Source organism: Bidens hawaiensis, unplaced genomic scaffold, assembly GCF_021521415.1.
Source record: "Bidens hawaiensis isolate Kalapana, Puna unplaced genomic scaffold, B.hawaiensis_p1.1 tig00419471_1, whole genome shotgun sequence".
Lineage (NCBI taxonomy): Eukaryota > Viridiplantae > Streptophyta > Magnoliopsida > Asterales > Asteraceae > Bidens > Bidens hawaiensis.
In genome coordinates, this window is record NW_027504875.1 from 151,592 (window position 1) to 170,382 (window position 18,791).

The following is an 18,791-nucleotide window of genomic DNA, read 5'->3' on the forward strand; positions in this document are numbered from 1 at the left end:
GCTTTGCCCCCGAATGAGGCGGGGTAGTGTTCGCACTACACCCCATTCCAAAATTCATCTCTATCCCAAAATTCGTTACCCTTTGCTTCCATTTCTTCTTTGATATTGGGTGGCTATCCCAAATGGGTGGATTTTTTTCAGGCCCGAACCACCAGGTTGGTGTTCCCGCCTCCCGGCGAGGCTGATCAAAGCCTTCCTGAGCACACCTTGCTTGTGACCAACCTTTGCAACCTTATATGCGCTTGTATAACTTTACTAAAGCTGATCAATTTTAGTAAACTTGTACCGATATTTGATAGTTGTGTGTTGTGTCAGTAGTCATATGGCTTTCGTATGATGTAAAAGTTATATATACGACCCGTATGACGTGACAATTATGTGGTTTGCAAAGTCATACATGTCGTAAAATTAATGGATATATACAACCGTATGAAATGATATGCATCAGATTTAGAGCTGGTGTGTGCATAACATTACCAATAACCTTATCAATAGGTCTCATTAGAGATGGTAACAATTACTGATGAATGAGTAGATTTAGGTTATGCATTAACTCAAATGGGTGGTCAAATAAGACATTAGCTAACAAGGGAATGTGTCTAACCAGTCATATTAATGGTAAGTCAAGCCAAAATATATATTTAGAACACACAACCTCCAGAATCGCTTTACTCAAAACTCCATATTGTTGTAACTTGTAAAAGTGTAGCTGTTCATATTGCTAGTCAACATAACCTAACTCAACAACCAGCACATTTTGCCACCTCTAATAATTGAGTTACTGGCCACATGCCTTTTACTACTTTGTCAAGTGGGTCCTACATTTGAGTCAACGGAGGTATTTGACTAAAGTCAAACATCTAAAATTCCATATGTATGTAGCTCAGAAGGTTGCACAAAGCCACAAGCTGTTGTTCAAAAGCTAAAAGTTAATTTTGTTCACCTGAATCTTTTTATTAAAGCTTTATGCATACCCTTTACATTTCCACTTGAAAAATATTTGCTAATGTCATAAGTGGGAAGCTTTTCTTTATACAAGCAAGTAACTCATCCTCTAGAAATTGATCTGTAATTTTTGGGGAAATTCGTTGGATCATGGCAAGTGACACAAATCCGATGCATATTGTTCAACAGAACGCTGGGCGCAATTTGCTTTAATTAAAGATAAATATAAGTCGTCTTCAAGCAATATAAGTTGTAGTTTCGTTGTCGTTTATGGTTTACCTTAGCTATTATTAATTTGAAGCACCATAACCAACATGAACGAAAACGAATTTTTAACGTTAGCTTTTGTTTAGGGTTGAACACTTGTACTAGAGTGTGCAAAATAATATGGAGATCAATAGCTGCATGTGATGTGTCTAGTGTCTAAAACACACAGCCCAAAAGAGATATGGGGTGAGAGAGGCTCGAACTCTCGACCTCAGGATCACTCAGTAATTAGCTATGAAACCTACGAGCTAGCCAACTGCGCCACCACCCCATATGCAATCAAGTTATCTTTTAATATAATGTTTCTGTAATTTGGTTTCATAGAAAAGTCAGTTATAAACGCACACTTTATGATTTTTTACATATAAGTTTAATAACCAAGTAATTAAAGTAATACAAGCTAATGTAACAATGTTGTCGAGTTCACCGAAGTATGCAATATAACCCAAACTTTTATAAACCCAAAATACTCATTCAACTCAAAATGTTTAAGAAACATTCAATTTGAAATATGTCTCACAATAATCAAATTGTTTAAAAAACAAACTGATAAAAGAAATAGAATTAAAAAAAATACTCTTTACAAGAACAAAATCATTAACGTGATGAAAGTGATAACAAGGACAAGAAAAATCATTGATGAAACAAAAACCTAACACACATTAATACAATAAGAGATTGATTTATATATAGAACCCCCCGAGAATTCTCTTTGATGTTTCAGATAGAGGCTTTGATACATCGATATTTAGACGATGGTGATTGAGACATTGACGATCAAGACAACAAAATACTAAAAATACATATAAACACAATTATATTTTTGGATACAATGCATAATCTACTATATACATTACACCGTAGATAGTTTTACTAGAAATACATAAAAAGTAATACAAAATAAACATATCTGTCAGGTAAAATACAATATATATTCACTAAGTTGATTAAATAAATACAATACATGGTCTCCTTAGTCCTTATATAGAGGAGTACGTCTCAAAGAAGAGTTAAAAGAGACTCTTAACAACATGTTAAGGTATAGAAGTGTTTAAATTCAATGGCAAATTAATATTAAAAATACTAGTGCATTTGTTTGTGTATGTTTAAATGAGACGGGCTTCTGAGACAAGTGTTAGATTGGCGTGGGCCGCGTGGCGTAGATGCAGTTGATCAAAATGGGCTTGAAGATTTGAAGTTGCTTCAATGGAATGTAGCAGGCCTTCAGTTGGACCTCATATGTTTTAGCCCATGTTTCAGTTTCAGCTCAGTCCTGTTGATGGTGTTTTTACTTTTAACTGTCCAAGAGGTAAAATGTATTCAATTAACGCCCAAAAATTATCTTTGATCGTATCTCTTAAAAGTCAAAATAGCCCTCAGTATTCGTCTTCATCTGATTTAAGGTTTCATCATATTGGTGATTCTTGTCTAGTTATTTAGTGATTCTAATTGAATTCGTCAAATCGTCGTTTTAATGATCAAAATATTGTTGTTTGTTTGATCCAGTTTGTATATCTTAGGTCTTGTATTGTTCTTGGGTTAAACCATTGTGGTTTGGGATTAATTAGATAAGATTCGGTGTTTGTGACACAACCTCTATAGATTCATAGCAAAATATACATCAATATGACATAAAACGCCCTTGCACGGCTGCACACATACACCCTAAAGTTGTATACATGTACAAATGAACATCTTTGATCAAGGAATCCCCATTTGAATTATTCACGATCGATCTTTTTATTCATATTGAACCTACAAAGTTGTTCTTTTGAAAAATTATAGGACCTGGACGAGGGTTTGTAATACCCGTTCAATTGACATAGACCCACGTTCTCTAGTAAAATGAAAATGAGGATGAGACATCAGAATAGTCGTTGGGATAGCTCAGTTGGTAGAGCAGAGGACTGAAAATCCTTGTGTCACCGGTTCAAATCTGGTTCCTGACACATGATTAATTTGTATGAGTCTCTACTCTATCAATTCATTGATATGAATACATATTCATTAACATTAAGTATTTTCCATAACACTTTTTTTTTTTCATTTTAGTACGAGATCACATACCCTTGTTAGTTTTCCTGTGAATAATTCACATTCCTCATATTCTACGACATGAACTCAAGTGTTGAATCAGTGTTAAAGAAATGAAACAAATCAACGACAAATAACTAAATTAATGTAATTGTGACCGATATCATTCAAAAGATAAAAGTAACATATATAATCCAAACATCCTTAGCTAATATGAGTATCCTTATAAGGCCGTGCGCTGTAGTTTAATGCCGGACGTGTAGAGTCTTAGTCAGCAATGCTTTTGCAGGTGTAGGGGTAGGGGCATGCATGTGCATGAAGGGTAGAGGCACTAGCCAGTTAACGCTCGAAGGGGCGAAGGAGGGCGACACTAAGAGGCTTTGCCTAGGTGGCCCCGATGTGGACGGTGGTGGCGTTCTTGGCGTTAATTGACAACATGTGGCCTTATATAAGGTATGTATTTCAAAAAAATACATTTTAATATGTGTCATTTAGGAACGCGTGCAACTTACCTTGCTTTCACATAAGTAGCAATCTAGTTTGATCATCATCTAAAATCTAATGACTAGACACTATCAAATATTGATTATATATCCTAAAAGTCAAAACGGTTAAGCTAATATGTAATTATCTGTTAATGATCTAAAAATAAAACAATAACATAGTTGATACCATTTGTACGCCAATATTGTGATTACATCAGTAATATAAAATATATAGCGGAAAATGTTTTTTAATTTTTAAATTACAACTAGTTAATGTTTTCCCGCGCTCCAACGAAAGCGTTGATATATGTAGACTTGCACGTCACGATGGAGACGTTAATAAAATATAATGTTAATAAAGTTCGCTCTAGTTGATACATGTAAACTCGCGCATCACGATGAGAACATTAATAAAACATAACGTTAATAAAGTCTTTTCATATGTTATGAAGACTCTATTTTAAATAAAGTTTACATTAAAATGTAGTTAAAGTACATATGAAAATGAATTGAAAATTACTATTCAGGGATATTTAAGTCAAATATTAAGGAGAATAATAAAAATAATAAAATCATATTAGAAGATAATCTTGTAAATAATTAAATGTATATGGCCAACACTTCAACATAAACATAGCACCCCACAATTAATTGATTGCAAATACCCAAATAACTAACTTGGCACACATATTTAAATATAAATGGTTAATCTCATAAATAGTAGTTTTTGTGTGATAACCACTACTTGATTTTTAATATATATACTTTTCTTATATATTTCCGTAGCACCATCATAATTAAATTGCACACATCACTTTACCCTCATCAACTTCATGCATCTCCATTTATCACCGGTTAATTTTATCAAACTAATAGACTATATACTAGGCCTTAAAACTCCACCATCGATATAACAATTTAAAAGATATGAGTGCAGTCACAATCTCAAAGATGATCACTTTTTGTGCACCAATGAAGATAAGGTGAGACTACTCATCATGTTATTACAAGAATCTAATGGAACCTCTTCGATTCAATGTGCATGAATATCATCAGACATGGTAATTATTTCCTCAATTTGTTACAAAGTTCAAACCAATATCATCAGACAAACAAAAATAACGCGTTTAGAATACTTAAAAGCACAATAACAAGACATCTTAAAAAACTAGAACTTCGGGCACTTATCAGCTGCTCCTTCCTTATCTCCATCTTCCCCTCCTCTCTTCCTCTTCCAAGTGCCTACACCTGCAACCTCCCCCGCTACCTTCACGGCCTCTGTCAGAACCTGATCAGCCTCCCCGGGCACCTTCTCCGCTTCCACGGGCACCTGCTCGACCTCCTCCAAAACCTGCTCGGCCTCCTCCAAAACCTGCTCGATTTCCACAGGCACCTGCTCGGCCTCCCCCAGAACCTGCTCTTCCTCCCCCGCATAAAGTGGAGCAACCTCATTCAGCAACCCAAGCTCCACAGAACTAGGGCCACCAGACATGTGGCCCGTAGAAGGCCCAGCTGAAACCTTCCCTACCGAGGCACCCGAACCCTGGTCTGAGGAGCCACCGCTATCCACCGAAGCGGCGTAGCCGGTAGATGACCCCGACCCCTGGTTGGAGGAGCCGGTGTCCATAGGGGCAAGATCAGGTGACCCTCCCGACACCTCAAGTGGGACTGGACCTGAAGTCCCACCCGACACCTCAAGGGCCGGACCCGAGTCCGAGGTCCCTTCCAATTCCCCAAGTGGAACCGGGGCCGAAATGTCCCATGATACATCCATGGAAACCGCCCCGGAAATGTTCCCCGATGATACATCCTCCATACTCGAATCACTAGGTACCGATGCGGTTGATTTGTTTTCCATCTAGTGAAAGCCAACAGAATTGATAATTAGATCACTCAAATTAACAATTATAAGCTTCCAACAGAATTGAGTAGATCATTCATTAATTATAAGCTTAATTAATTCCTCAACAAAATACTTTGTCATGTGCAAGCTAGGTCTAAGATTCAACAAATTAGCTAGTAAAAACTGCCATCAAAACGTGCAATCATAATTTATAAGTTATTGTAGTTTTCGTTCGTACAGCTATGGTTTTTGCTCAATAGAGACGAAACAAATCATCATTCGATCTTGGACATTCACAACTAATTAACTTTTGTAGTAAAAATGTATAAATATTCAATAAATTAGTACAAATTATATTATCACCAAATAAGTTAGGTTTAACAGAGACGAAAGCAAATTCGATCTTCAACTTACATCGATATTGTGGTTATCATGAAAACGTACAAGCCATGAATGAATCAAATAATATCAGTCAACTATTGAAATTAAATAGAAAGTTTATGATCGAGACGATTAATATATTACCTTTGGATGACGTACGGATAGTGTGTTTGTTTGTTCGTTCTTCTTGAATGAGGACTGGCTACCGGCCTGTTGAGCGATGGAATGAACAGATTGATGAGTAAATAAACAAGTATTAACGCATTCGAATAGGTGTGAGAGTGACTGACTGACATATGATGAAGGTGGTTTGTTATGAGAGAGAAGTTTGTTAGTAATGCGAATCCATTATCGTGCTGCTAATAGAGGAGGAGGAGGAATAATACAGTGTAATTGGTGCATGAGCAGCTACGTACGCGTACGGACAACGGACCAATGTTCTAGAAACTACTGCGATACCACCATTCCTTGTATATATCTTTCACAATTTTTCAAATTGGAAAATAGATTGTGATATTTTGAAATACATTTTATGTTACGTAGGTTATAATTTATAAACTAGTAAATTACCCGCGCGTTGTCCGGGGAATTTGAACAGTAAAACATGAGCGTAGTAGTGGTGAGTGAATGCGAATTGGGTTGTTATTGGCTACTCTCGTTACGGTAGCGAACTAAACCTAAAAAACAAATATGTCAAATTAACATACTTATTGGCTACGCTTATTACGGTAACATAACTAAACCTAAAAAAAACAAATCTGTCAAATTAATGTACTTATTGGCTACGTTATTACGGTAACAGAATTAAACCTAAAAAACAAATTTGTCAAATTAACATACTATAAATAAATTTAAAAAAATTGGCGGCACTCATATAGCATATTATTAAAAAAAGTTAACATATTTAAAACAATGTTTATCTGGTTTGTAAAACTCAAGCGTTGGTAAAATCAGACCGTTGAAACTCGGGTGCTGGTAAAACCTAAAGTTACTATGGTGAGTCGACGCGAATGCAGTTAGTATCGGTTACGTTTGTTACAGTATCAGAACTAAAACAAAAAAATATGTATATAAATTGAGGTTGGCCAATGGATTGACCCCAATCGGTATGTAGAACTCGGGTGTTGATAAACCCGGGCGTTTTTGGTCCAGTGCATAAAGGCAATGAGTGTATATAAATTCGATGAGCTTCCACTTAGTCGTTTACGGTATTCAAAACATGTTTGTCTAATTGGTTTTCATTATATGGCGCCTGACCATGCAACTAAACATGTGTGATTCAAACAAAAGATGAAACCCAAAAAATATAATGTGCTCGGTTAGTTGGTTAGTTTAATAAGTGACTTGTTAAAAAAGCAAAATAAATGAAATTAAAAAGGTAAATAAAATAGATATCAACAAAATTCAAAAAGATAGAGGGAGATTAATACTTGTACACAAAACTAAAGTATTTGTGAATTAGTGTACAAGTAGGTTCTCGTTATGAAGATATAAATAGTTTTTATTTATTTTTTCATGCTTCTTTAATTTTTTAACAACATATATAAATGTTGTGGTGTGGTTCTGGCATGACGACAGGAACTGGCAAAAGGAAAGGAGATAATTAACATAAAATAGCAGCATAGGAAGGTTGTACACTAACCTTCATCACTTGAACAATTGATGAATATTTATTACTACGAGTTAGTGACATTTTGGTTTTTAATATATATATATATAATGGTTCAGCTAGCCGGCCGATTTTAATCAAAGTTTATATTGGACTAATCAAACTAATATAGCAGTTTATGCAGAGCTTGAAATTAAAGGGTATGCAATTTGGTTAATAATATTATTATCGACAATGCCATTTAAGTTTAAGGGAAAATGATAAAACATAAACGAAGACAAAAATAAGAAATGTGAAAATGATTTGTGGTTTTATGACGAAAATAAATAAAAAATAAAATAATATATAAAAAAAATTATTGCAAAATATAACACAATGTAGAGTAACATCCATTCTAATAAAAGCCTAACACTTTTGCCACTTGTCAATACCATAGTCCTCTTCACATTTTTTTTAAACCAATTTTCATATATGGTCTTAATCTTTTAAGTCATTTCAATATATGACATTAAAATTATAGGTTTATTCTAACTAAATCCATTACTACATATAATAAGTATTCTCCATATGAATTGACAAGAGACAATTAGTGAATTTTGAAGTGTTAATTAAAGTGTTTATTATGGTTTTATTCAAAATAATTAACAATAAACATTCAATTCATAATATGTGGAATGAGAACAATCGACTTGGACTAAATTCTGATAACGTTAGCGACTAAGGCTTAGCCTTTAATACCTAAAAATACATATGATTTTAAAATAAAAGTTTTCGGGTTGGCCCGAAACCTAGAATTCGGACCCAAGAACCAACCTGAATTACTTCGGTTCAGGTTCGGGTTAGTATTTTCTTGGGTTCGAGTTTCTCGGGTCAGGTTAGTTTGGGTTCAGGTACGGGTTTTCTTGGGTTGGGTTTCATGTTACGGGTAAAAGTAGCAGCCCTACTTTCAACGATTATAAATAAGAATCACTACATTCATATTATACAACTTTAAATCTTCTAATAGATTTTTAACTCAGAATAATCACTATTATTTGAACATGGTTTTAATGTTAATTTGTATTTTCGTTTTCCTGACAATTACATTCATATGAAATAAACAATCATTTTGTTATATTTAAATTTTCGGTTTTTATGTTGCTTGATTATACAAATTTTTATTGTAAAATATAAAATCAATTAAAAATTTGTCATACACAGAATATTAATGAAAACAAATTTATCATGATCAATCAATTTCAAATTGTAAAGATTTTAAGGATAATTATATCATCAAAGTTCATGTATACGTTTTTTGGGATAATCATGTTTTTTCTGGATAAACATGAGGAGATATTTTCAAATGACATCATATTAATTGATTAAAAGCTATGATATTTTATGTGTATGAATTTTTTATTAGTATCATGGATATATATTATCATTTATCTAGAGTTTGTATGTACTTGAATAACCTTTTTTGTCACACGGACAACTATATATAGCTATATCAAGGGCTATAAGCAGGCATATATGTTACTTAATAAGCAGACATAGACTAAAAATTTTGATTTTCAATAAACAATGTATACCTGCTAATACAATCACAAATGTAGTGTAAAAGAAAGTTTTTACCTATTTGTAATATATTTGTCTAATCTTAGTTATGTAATTTCTGTAATTTTAATTTAACTGTAATTGTATTAACAACATATGATCAATTTGTCTATTGTATTTCACTTAATGGTCAAAGTTTAAAATTTTCAACAATTACCCGTGTAATACACGGGCCTCAAACTAGTAACACAATATAAAATTAGATATAATGTTTAGGTAAAAAGTCACAATCAATAACGAAAAAAAAAACACAATGACAAATAAAAAGGCACAATAGTCATTTTTTAACATTGTGTTTTTTAGAAGAAGGATAGCTGGAGAAACATTTTTATTTTTTTATTAATTTTTTTTTATTATTTTGAGATTTTTTATTATTTTAGGTTTTTTATTTTTTACCATAAATAATTCTCTTCTAACTTAACCCTAAGGCGTGTTCGTTTAACAGAATTCGTGAGAATTCAAAGGAATTGGAATTAAAATCCCATGAAATGGCGTGTTCGTTTCGTTGGAATTGGAATCTTAAATTCCATTTTGGTGTGTTCGGTTCAAAGAATTGGAATTGTAAATGAAATTCAATTCCTTCAAATTCCTTTAAATAAAGGGATTCCAAAATCCTTCCAAAATGTAGAGAAATTCAAAGAAATTCAGTGGAATTTTTTCTCAAGGGTTTTTGTGTGCTTACGAGGAAAACGAATAAAACATTTTAGCTTTTTTTACTTTTTTGGTTTTTGATTTATGAACTTTTTATTATTATTTTTGAGACTTTTTTGAGGGGTTTTTGATCTTAATAAAAACACATAAAAAAACTATAACGCAAAATATAAATAAAAAACAAAAAAAAAATTTATAACGCTAAATATAAATACAAAACAAAAAATAAAGAAACTAAATTTTTTCCGCCGTTATCCTAGTAAAAAAACCTCAATTCCGATTCATTTGTCAAAAGAACACCTCAAAAATAAAACTGGATTTCAATTCCTTTCAATTCCAATTCCCATTGGAATGTTTAGATTCCAAATCCAATTCCTTATAATTCCAAATCCGATGCAAATTTCAATTCCAATTCCATTTCATTCCGTGAAACGAACGCTTCCTAAGATTTAAATACCCATATTCTTGTTAATAACTGATGCAGCAACTAGCAGTCAAATAAGAGGTAAAATCAATATAAAAAAATTACGTACTTTGGTTAAATATCAAAGTATAAAAATAAATTAGAGCGTGTAAACCTGATACGAAATTGTAAGATTTAAATAAAAAGGTTAATTTATAGGAAGTTAAATGAAAACAATGCAACATACATAGTTTAATTAAATTCTAAATTGAGATTCTGTAAAAATAAAACAATATATATAATTCAGTCGTACCTTAAATATATATAAACGAAACATCTATATATTCTTTTAAATTACCGTATTGTTTTATTTGTAAATGATATTGATTTTTAATACTCCCAACTTTCACTCATTGGACGATAACACTTTCAACTAACGATTTGTCTCCCATCTTATAACTTATTTTCTTATATCACTCACAAACTAACGGATCCTAACTCCTTTGTTTTTTTGTTGACGTGACATGTTTTTTATGATGTCTATGTGAAAAATACTTTAATTTTTTTTTTAAAAAGTAAAACCTAACAACAAATACTATCTACACACACACACACACCACCGCCGCCGTCTACACCATAACACCATCACCACAGACCTCCACCACTTCTGGCCTCTATCGCCACCTTCACCACCACCACCAGCCTCATTACCTTCACCACCCCCATCCTCCACCGCCTCTAATGTAACACCTCGACTTTAAGCGGAATACGACTGGGTGCAACGTGCAGATCACTCATAAGCTCGTAACACTATTAATTATGACAATATATTTGTTTTATTCCATAATTTCGTAAGTACACAAAGAGTTTGATAATAAGACAAGTAACATTACATCGAAAAGAAAACAAATATTATTCATTTAAATATCTTAAAGTGGAACTTGTTTTCTTATCCTGACACTTCATTGTATCTACCTGCAACACGTTAAAATAATATAATTTGCCAACAAAATATGTTAGTAAGTTTTCATAAGTTTTTGTGAACACACACAAAATATGTCAACTTTGGATCATGAACAATCGATATATGGTCAACTTTTAGAATTTTGTAAACGAGGTTGGGATAGAGATTATAACATTTAGAAAAAAAAGTCGAATAAAACTTGAGAAAAGAAATAACGATCAAATTTAAAGAAATAAGGTGGAAAATCGATGCAACCGTTAAGGTTATTTGTAGTAGAGGGGCTACAAAATGAGGCAACTTGCGCGATGTGGCACCCACTCAGCAAAATGTGGGTTTTTGTTTTAGGAGTGTAATGGTATTGTAGCCTCATATACATATATATGTGTGTATATATATATATATATATCACACACACACTATTATTATAATAATATAACATAACGAAAAGCAAGCGACAAGTTCTCCTCGCCCCTTTTCTATCACCCATTTTTTCGCCCTGGAAAGCGGTGTTCGCGTCCCTTGTCGCCTACTACAGGTAGCCTAAGACCAGAGGAATGTTGACCTTAGGAATCATGGCCCTACTGTTGACTATATGCATATATTTTTTAACAACAAACTTTTATTATAAATATAAAGTGAGAGTATTTTCAGCCTATTTCCTATATTTTTGTGAGATGAATTTTGTAAATTATATGGTATAGTTATTAGTGGTTATGAGTAAAAAAGAGAAAAAAATGTTATATGAAAAAGTAAAATTTGAGATTTCACTGTTCACACCGTATAACATTTTAATATTTTTTGAAAGTGGTTGTGAGTAGGGATGTCCAAAATACCCGAACCCGAACCCGAATAAACTAATTCGGGTCGGGTTAATTGAGTCAAAAAGTATTAATCAGATTAACCCGAATTGTTAATAGGGTTTCGGGTTCATTTTTGGGAAAAAGTCGGGTTTCGGGTTAACCCGAATAACCCGATTAGTGATGATACTTAACTTTAGAAACAATGATGAAAAGGCTAAATAAATACTATAAAGGTAATATTGTAAGCTTTATAGATGAGTTAATTATTATGCTTATTCATGAACCGTTCGACCTTAAGTTCATTTATTTGTCTTTATTTAATTAAACGAACGAATATAAGTGCATGTTTCACACGCTCATCAACGTTCGTGAATGTTCGTTTATGATCGTTCATTTAAGTTTGTTTACGTTCATTCATGTTCATTTACATATTAATAGAAAATTATAAAATATTATTTGCATTTAGAAATTATATCACCCTAATATGTTTTATATTTGTTTGTGTTTATTTAAATGCGTTCATTTGTGTTTGTTTATGTATGTTTTTGTTCGTTAATGTATGTACATATATGTTCCTCTATGTTCGTTTATCTTTATTTAATTATGTTCATTTATGTTCTTTTAAATTTTAAATGAACCGAACATAAACGAACATGAACGTATTTAGTTTTTAATTAACGAACATGAACACAAATAGTTGTTCGATTAAGTGTTCGTGTTCGTTAAAAGTTAAACGAATGAACATGGACATGCCTTTGTTCGTGTCTGTTCGGTTTGTTTACATATATATATATATATATATATAGAGAGAGAGAGAGAGATAAAAGATGCAATACAATAATCCTTAACGTACAAGAATACCTATATTCACGAAATTGATCCATAAAATCACATCTCAACATCTCGGAATCATCAATAAATACCCAATTAATCATCGTTTCACCGAAAAAACAGATTTGGATAGTTAATCGATCAATTTTTTACTTTTTTTTTTCACGAAAATCGTTTTTAAGCGTTTTAGTTTTTGGTTGAGCATTTTAGGTTTTCGGCTGTAACACCCTTGGCAAACACAACATCGTCCCACTCTTAGGCTATTCCACATCGGACGTGGATAAGAGAGATCCTTGGTTCATAAGTAATGTCTTGCCTCTTAACATCACCAACGCGTTTTGGGCTTAGTTGGATGTGGAGCACATGAAAACTCCACGGTTAAGCGCGCTTAGGTGGAAGCAGTACTAAGTGGGTGACCACCTGGAAAGTCTCTGCCTGGGCAACCAAAAACAAAGCCGTGAGTTCCCGGATGGGCAACCCTTTGGGGACAAAGCGGACAAAATTGGTGGTACGAGAGGTCGGGGTGTTACATCGGCTGAGCATTTTGAGAGTTTTAGTATTTTTGCCTTTAAGTGTCTCGCGTACCTATTGTACGTTAAGCATTATTGTACATTATCTCGACCCTATATATATATGTGTGTGTGTGTGTAATTATAAGATAATTACTTGTAAAAGAAATTGAAAATTGAGTGGAATGAAAATTTTTTGCAGCCTACAAGTTACAAACACAAAAAACAACTTAAAAATTTTAGAGTAACATGGTTAACTCGGCCCGAATAACCTGAACCCGAATAACCCGAACCTTAATAGTTCGGGTTGCAGGTTAGATATTATTTAAGGAAAACCCGACTAACCCGACCAGATTAACCCGAACCCTGATCGGGTTGACCCGATGAACACCCCTAGTTATGAGTGAATGAGAGAGAAAATATAATAATAAAAATGTATTATTTAACTGACCAAGAGAGATAAAATTCAATGATTTTTTGTGTAATTATCTATCTTAACTATATATAAACAAAAGCTCCATAAATTCTCTCAAGTCACCAGATTACTTTATTCTTGAATGAAAGTTTCTCATGCATTTGACCCGAATTCATAGGTATGGGTCTCACCAAACCCAGATAACCCTTAATTGGGTTATAACATCTCATTAAAATTAATCTTATCAAATATTTAATATGAAAATCCTACATAATAGGGATATACTAAAAATTAATATCCATTTTTTTCAAAAAAAATATATATTATATATTTTAAGAAACAATTTTATAGTAAAAAAAATAAATGAGCGGGTCATGGGTCTCACTAAACTCAGATAACTTTTAAACCGAGTATAACATCTCATTTATTTATAAAACCATTTTATCATCTAATTCTAAGTATATTATTAATTTCCCTACAATAAATAAAATTATAATTCAAAAATATATATAAATATTATAAACGAATAATGTAAAACAACATATGAGAATGTAAATAAATTACAATACATGTTGCGCGCAAAAAAAGGAAAATAAAAGAAAAACTATAGAACTAAGAATCTTAATCTTAAATATATATAAACGAAATATTTAAAAGCTCCCTATTTGCTTCTTACAGCTTCTTACATTCTCTCAAGCCAACAGATTGTTTTATTTGTAAATGAAAACCTCTCATGCATGTGACCCGAATTCACGAGTATGGGTCTCACCAAACCTAGATAACCTTAAACGGGCTATAACATCTCATTATATTAAAAATTAATCTCACCAAATATTTGATATGAAAATCCATAAAATAGGGATATACTAAAAATTAATATCCATTTTTTTAAGAAAAAGATATTATTTATATTAATAAACATTTTTTTAGTAAAAAAATTAAAAAAAAAATAAGCGGGACATGGGTCTCAAACCCATAACTTTTAAACGGGTTATAACATCTTATTTATTTGTGAAACCCTTTCATCATCAATCCTAAGTGAATTATTGATTTTGTTACAATAATAAAATTAAAATTCAAAAACATATAAATTTTAGACACGAAAAAGAAACACAATATAAACGAAACCTTTAAAAGCTTTTTGGTTGCTCACTATGGTCTCTCAAGCTACCAGATTGCATTATTTGTAAATAGAAGTTTTTCATGCATTTGACCCGAATTCACGAGTGTGGGTCTCACCAAACCCAGATATTTCTTAAACGGGTTATAAGATCTCATTAAATTAAAAATTAATCTCACCAAATATTTGATATGAATATTCTATAAAATAGGGATATACTAAAATTAATATCTAATTTCTTTAAAAAAAATATTATTTATAATTAAAAAATAACTTTAAAGTAAAAAAATAAGCGGGTCATGGGTCTCGCAAAACTCAAATAGCTTTTAGACTGGGTTATTAACTTTTGTACAATAGAGAAAAAAAAAAGGAAGAATCTAAATGAAAAGTTACACCATTCTTTCAATTGTAGCCCGATCACCCACCAATGTTTAACCCATATAAACGAAAAAATATTTGATATCTTCTTTTAATTCTTTTAATGTATTCACCGATACTCTTATCTTATTAAAAAAAATGCTTCATTACGTGCCTTTCACTTTCTTTTTTCATTTTTCAATCATTGGATTTAATCTTCCTTTAATAGATCTCTTATCTCATAAGCATAAACATGAGGGATTCAGCACCAATTATATATAAATTGCCAAATGACCAAAGCCACATAGCACGTTATTCACACATGTTCCACCGATTCAAGTTCATCTTCACATAAATGGCATAGGTTACTTAATTCTAGAACACCACGTCTTTGGAATGCATATAATGTTTGTATTTTACCCATTTTTGGACACCAACTAAACAAGTTTACCTTAAGGGGTACCCATTTACACCAATCCATTTCAAAATTTGATGCATTTCGGGTGTAAACCTCTCTAACCGATTTGCAATATCTTGAACCCCCATCAATTTTAAAATTCAACTTCCATTCATCCTTACCGGCCCAATGGTCAAGTCCAACATCAGTTCCAAACACCCCCATAATTCTTGAACTTCACAAGTGATTGGTTCCCTCATTCACGTCCATCTCCAGACTCCAGCGGTTAATGGATGGACCCCCAGCCGTTTTATCCCATATGGTACTTTGTTTAAACCGTTCTAAGTTAAACAAGGTTGGAAGTTTTTGTCCGACTGATTCCCACCCACTTATCTAGGGGTGTCCAAAATACCCGAACCCGATTAACCCGACCCGACCCGAACCCGAATAAGCACATTCGGATCGGGTTAAATCGGGTCAAAAAGTACTAATCGGGTTATTCAGGTTAACCCGAATAACCCGAATTGTTAATAGGGTCGGGTTTCGGGTTTATTTTTAGGAAAAAGTCGGGTTTCGGGTTAACTCGAATAACCTGATTAGTGGCGATACTTAACTTTATATACAATGATTAAAAGGTGAAATAAGCACTATAAAGGCAATAATGTTTCATTTATGTTGTATTCATTTAAATAAACAAACGAGCATGAACACATATTTCACTCGTTCATCTATGTTTGTGAATGTTTGTTTATGATCGTTCATTTAAGTTTGTTTACGTTCGTTCATGTTCGTTTATATATTAATAGAAAATTATTAAATATTATTTGCATTTAGTAATTATATCACGCTAATATGTTTTATATTTGTTTGTTTATGTTTAATTAAATGCGTTCATTTATGTTCGTTAATGTATGTTTGTGTTTGTTAATGTATGTACATATATGTTCCTTCATGTTCGTTTATCTTTGTTTACTTATGTTCATTTATGTTCGTGAATTCTTCGTTTAGATTTTAAATGAATGATCATGAACACAAATATTTGTTCGATTAAGTGTTCGTGTTCGTTAAAAGTTAAATGAAAAAATACGGACGCCTTTGTTCATGTTCGTTCGGTTCATTTAGAGGTTTATATGTGAAATTATAAGATAATTACTTATAAAAGAAATTGAAAATTAAGTGGAATGAGAAATTTTGCAACATACAAGTTACAAACACATAAAACAACTTAAAATTATAAAGTAACATGGTTAACCCGATTAACCCGACTAACCCGACCCGACAAACCCGAAACCCGAATAACCCAAACCCGACTAACCCGAACCTTAATAGGGTCAGGTTGCGGGTTAGATATTTTTTAAGGAAAACCCGACTAACCCGACCCGATTAACCCGAAACCCGATCAGATTGACCCGATTAACACCCCTACACTTATCCAACCAAAATAAAATATCCTTTTTTTAGTCCGACACCCCTTATTATTGAGTAAATATATACATAGATTTATATTTAGCAATCTTTAAAAGAGGGAATATGTTTTCAAGGGTTTGGATCATATACAAATGAAATTAACGTGTTAATTGTGAGAATCAAGTAGAGTAATTATGTAATCACATCATACAGTATTTGATGTGATTAAATAATTACACTACTTGTATATATAATTACTCTACTTGATTCTCACAATTAACACGTTAATTTTATTTGTACGTTAACTTTCCTATGTTTCCGATACTCTTGTAAAAGTTGTGGGACTTTAAACATAACCAAGGTCCAAGAACATGTAAACCTTTAACTATTCATGAACTCTTTTTGAAATATTGATATTTACCATTTATGAGCGCACATATATTGTGACGTAAGTATACGACAAGCTAAATATGAAGTGTTGATAAATTCATTGAAGCTGAGGATTTTTTTAGTGGGTTCATTTTCTTCTGGTAGCGGGAGTTGTTGAAGAACATAAATTCATTGAAGCTAAGGCTTCAAACATCAATTTTTTTTTTCAACCGTTCCATTAGCAATTAAAATACAAGTTTTGACAAAACTAAAATTCACAAATTCATATACTCAACAAAACACAAGAGAACTAAAAGAAATAAAATGTTTACCCTAAACTATCCAATAATCGAGTAATATACTAGTGTAACTAAGACAAATTTATAACAAATTGCCACTTTATTATAGTTTCATATTTGAAAATAACAAATTTGTGGAGTGCTACTACGAATTTCAAACAAGTAGTAAATCATAACTGGCTAAAAAAATATGCGGCTAGCGAGGTCTAAAACTCATCATCCAACAGTGAAGTGAACATTTTGTGCAACTAAAAATTATGCATCTAGCAAGATTCAAACTAGTAAATATCCAGAAGCAAATACAATGACTTAACCGTTCTACTAATCATTAATTTGTTATATGGGTTCACTCCAATTTTATTTATGGGTTCAATATATATCAATGAGTCATTCATACCCAATAAGATATTTATGAGTTCTATAAAGAGAGTTATATAATCACTACAAAAAAAATATAAAAAATCAACGGGTTCTCGTGATTTATGGGTGTTATAACTCCAAAGTAATTTTGAGAGAAATTTTTGTGCTCATAGTCATGTGATACAGAGAGACGGTATCGTGTATGTATATATGTTTAGGATGAGATCAACACTGTATAAAAAATGATGATACCGAATATTGGAAAAATGGGTACCAGTGTGTGGCATGATACCGGTATTTGTTACAAAATGCTCATCTCTATATGGTATCAAATATATGGGAAACTGTGTACTTAATATTACTGAATCTATCGCATGATACTGGTACTCGATACCAAATGCACATCCTTATATACATTTGGGTATTCTACTTGAATTGCGTTACTGCATAATACACACCCCTAAGTTCTTGCATCACCTTCTGTTCATTTAGCATGATAGGTCGAGAACAGGGTCATGGAGGTAGTCTAGTTCGGGAGAGCGGAAAGAAAACAGTCATGGATTAAGCGGTGTTCTGGGAGAATTGTGACAAAAAAAAGACAAGTTTGGAGACAAATATCCGCCTATTTCGAGTTGAAAATTAGGAGGTGATTGTTGGACATAATTTCGGACTCCAGTTCACAAGTCGTTGAACTTGAGGGACCAATAATGATAAGTCGGTCATAGTTGGTTATGTTTCATATTGCACGG

The 18,791-nt window shown here is 32.5% G+C and overlaps 1 non-coding gene across 1 annotated transcript; it reads left to right on the plus strand.

Annotated features, from left to right (window-relative positions):
* The first annotated feature begins 3,088 nt into the window (after nt 1-3,088).
* TRNAF-GAA (transfer RNA phenylalanine (anticodon GAA)) lies at nt 3,089-3,161 on the plus strand. Its single transcript has one exon. It is a non-coding gene; the product is annotated as a tRNA-Phe (tRNA).
* The last annotated feature ends 15,630 nt before the right edge of the window (nt 3,162-18,791 follow it).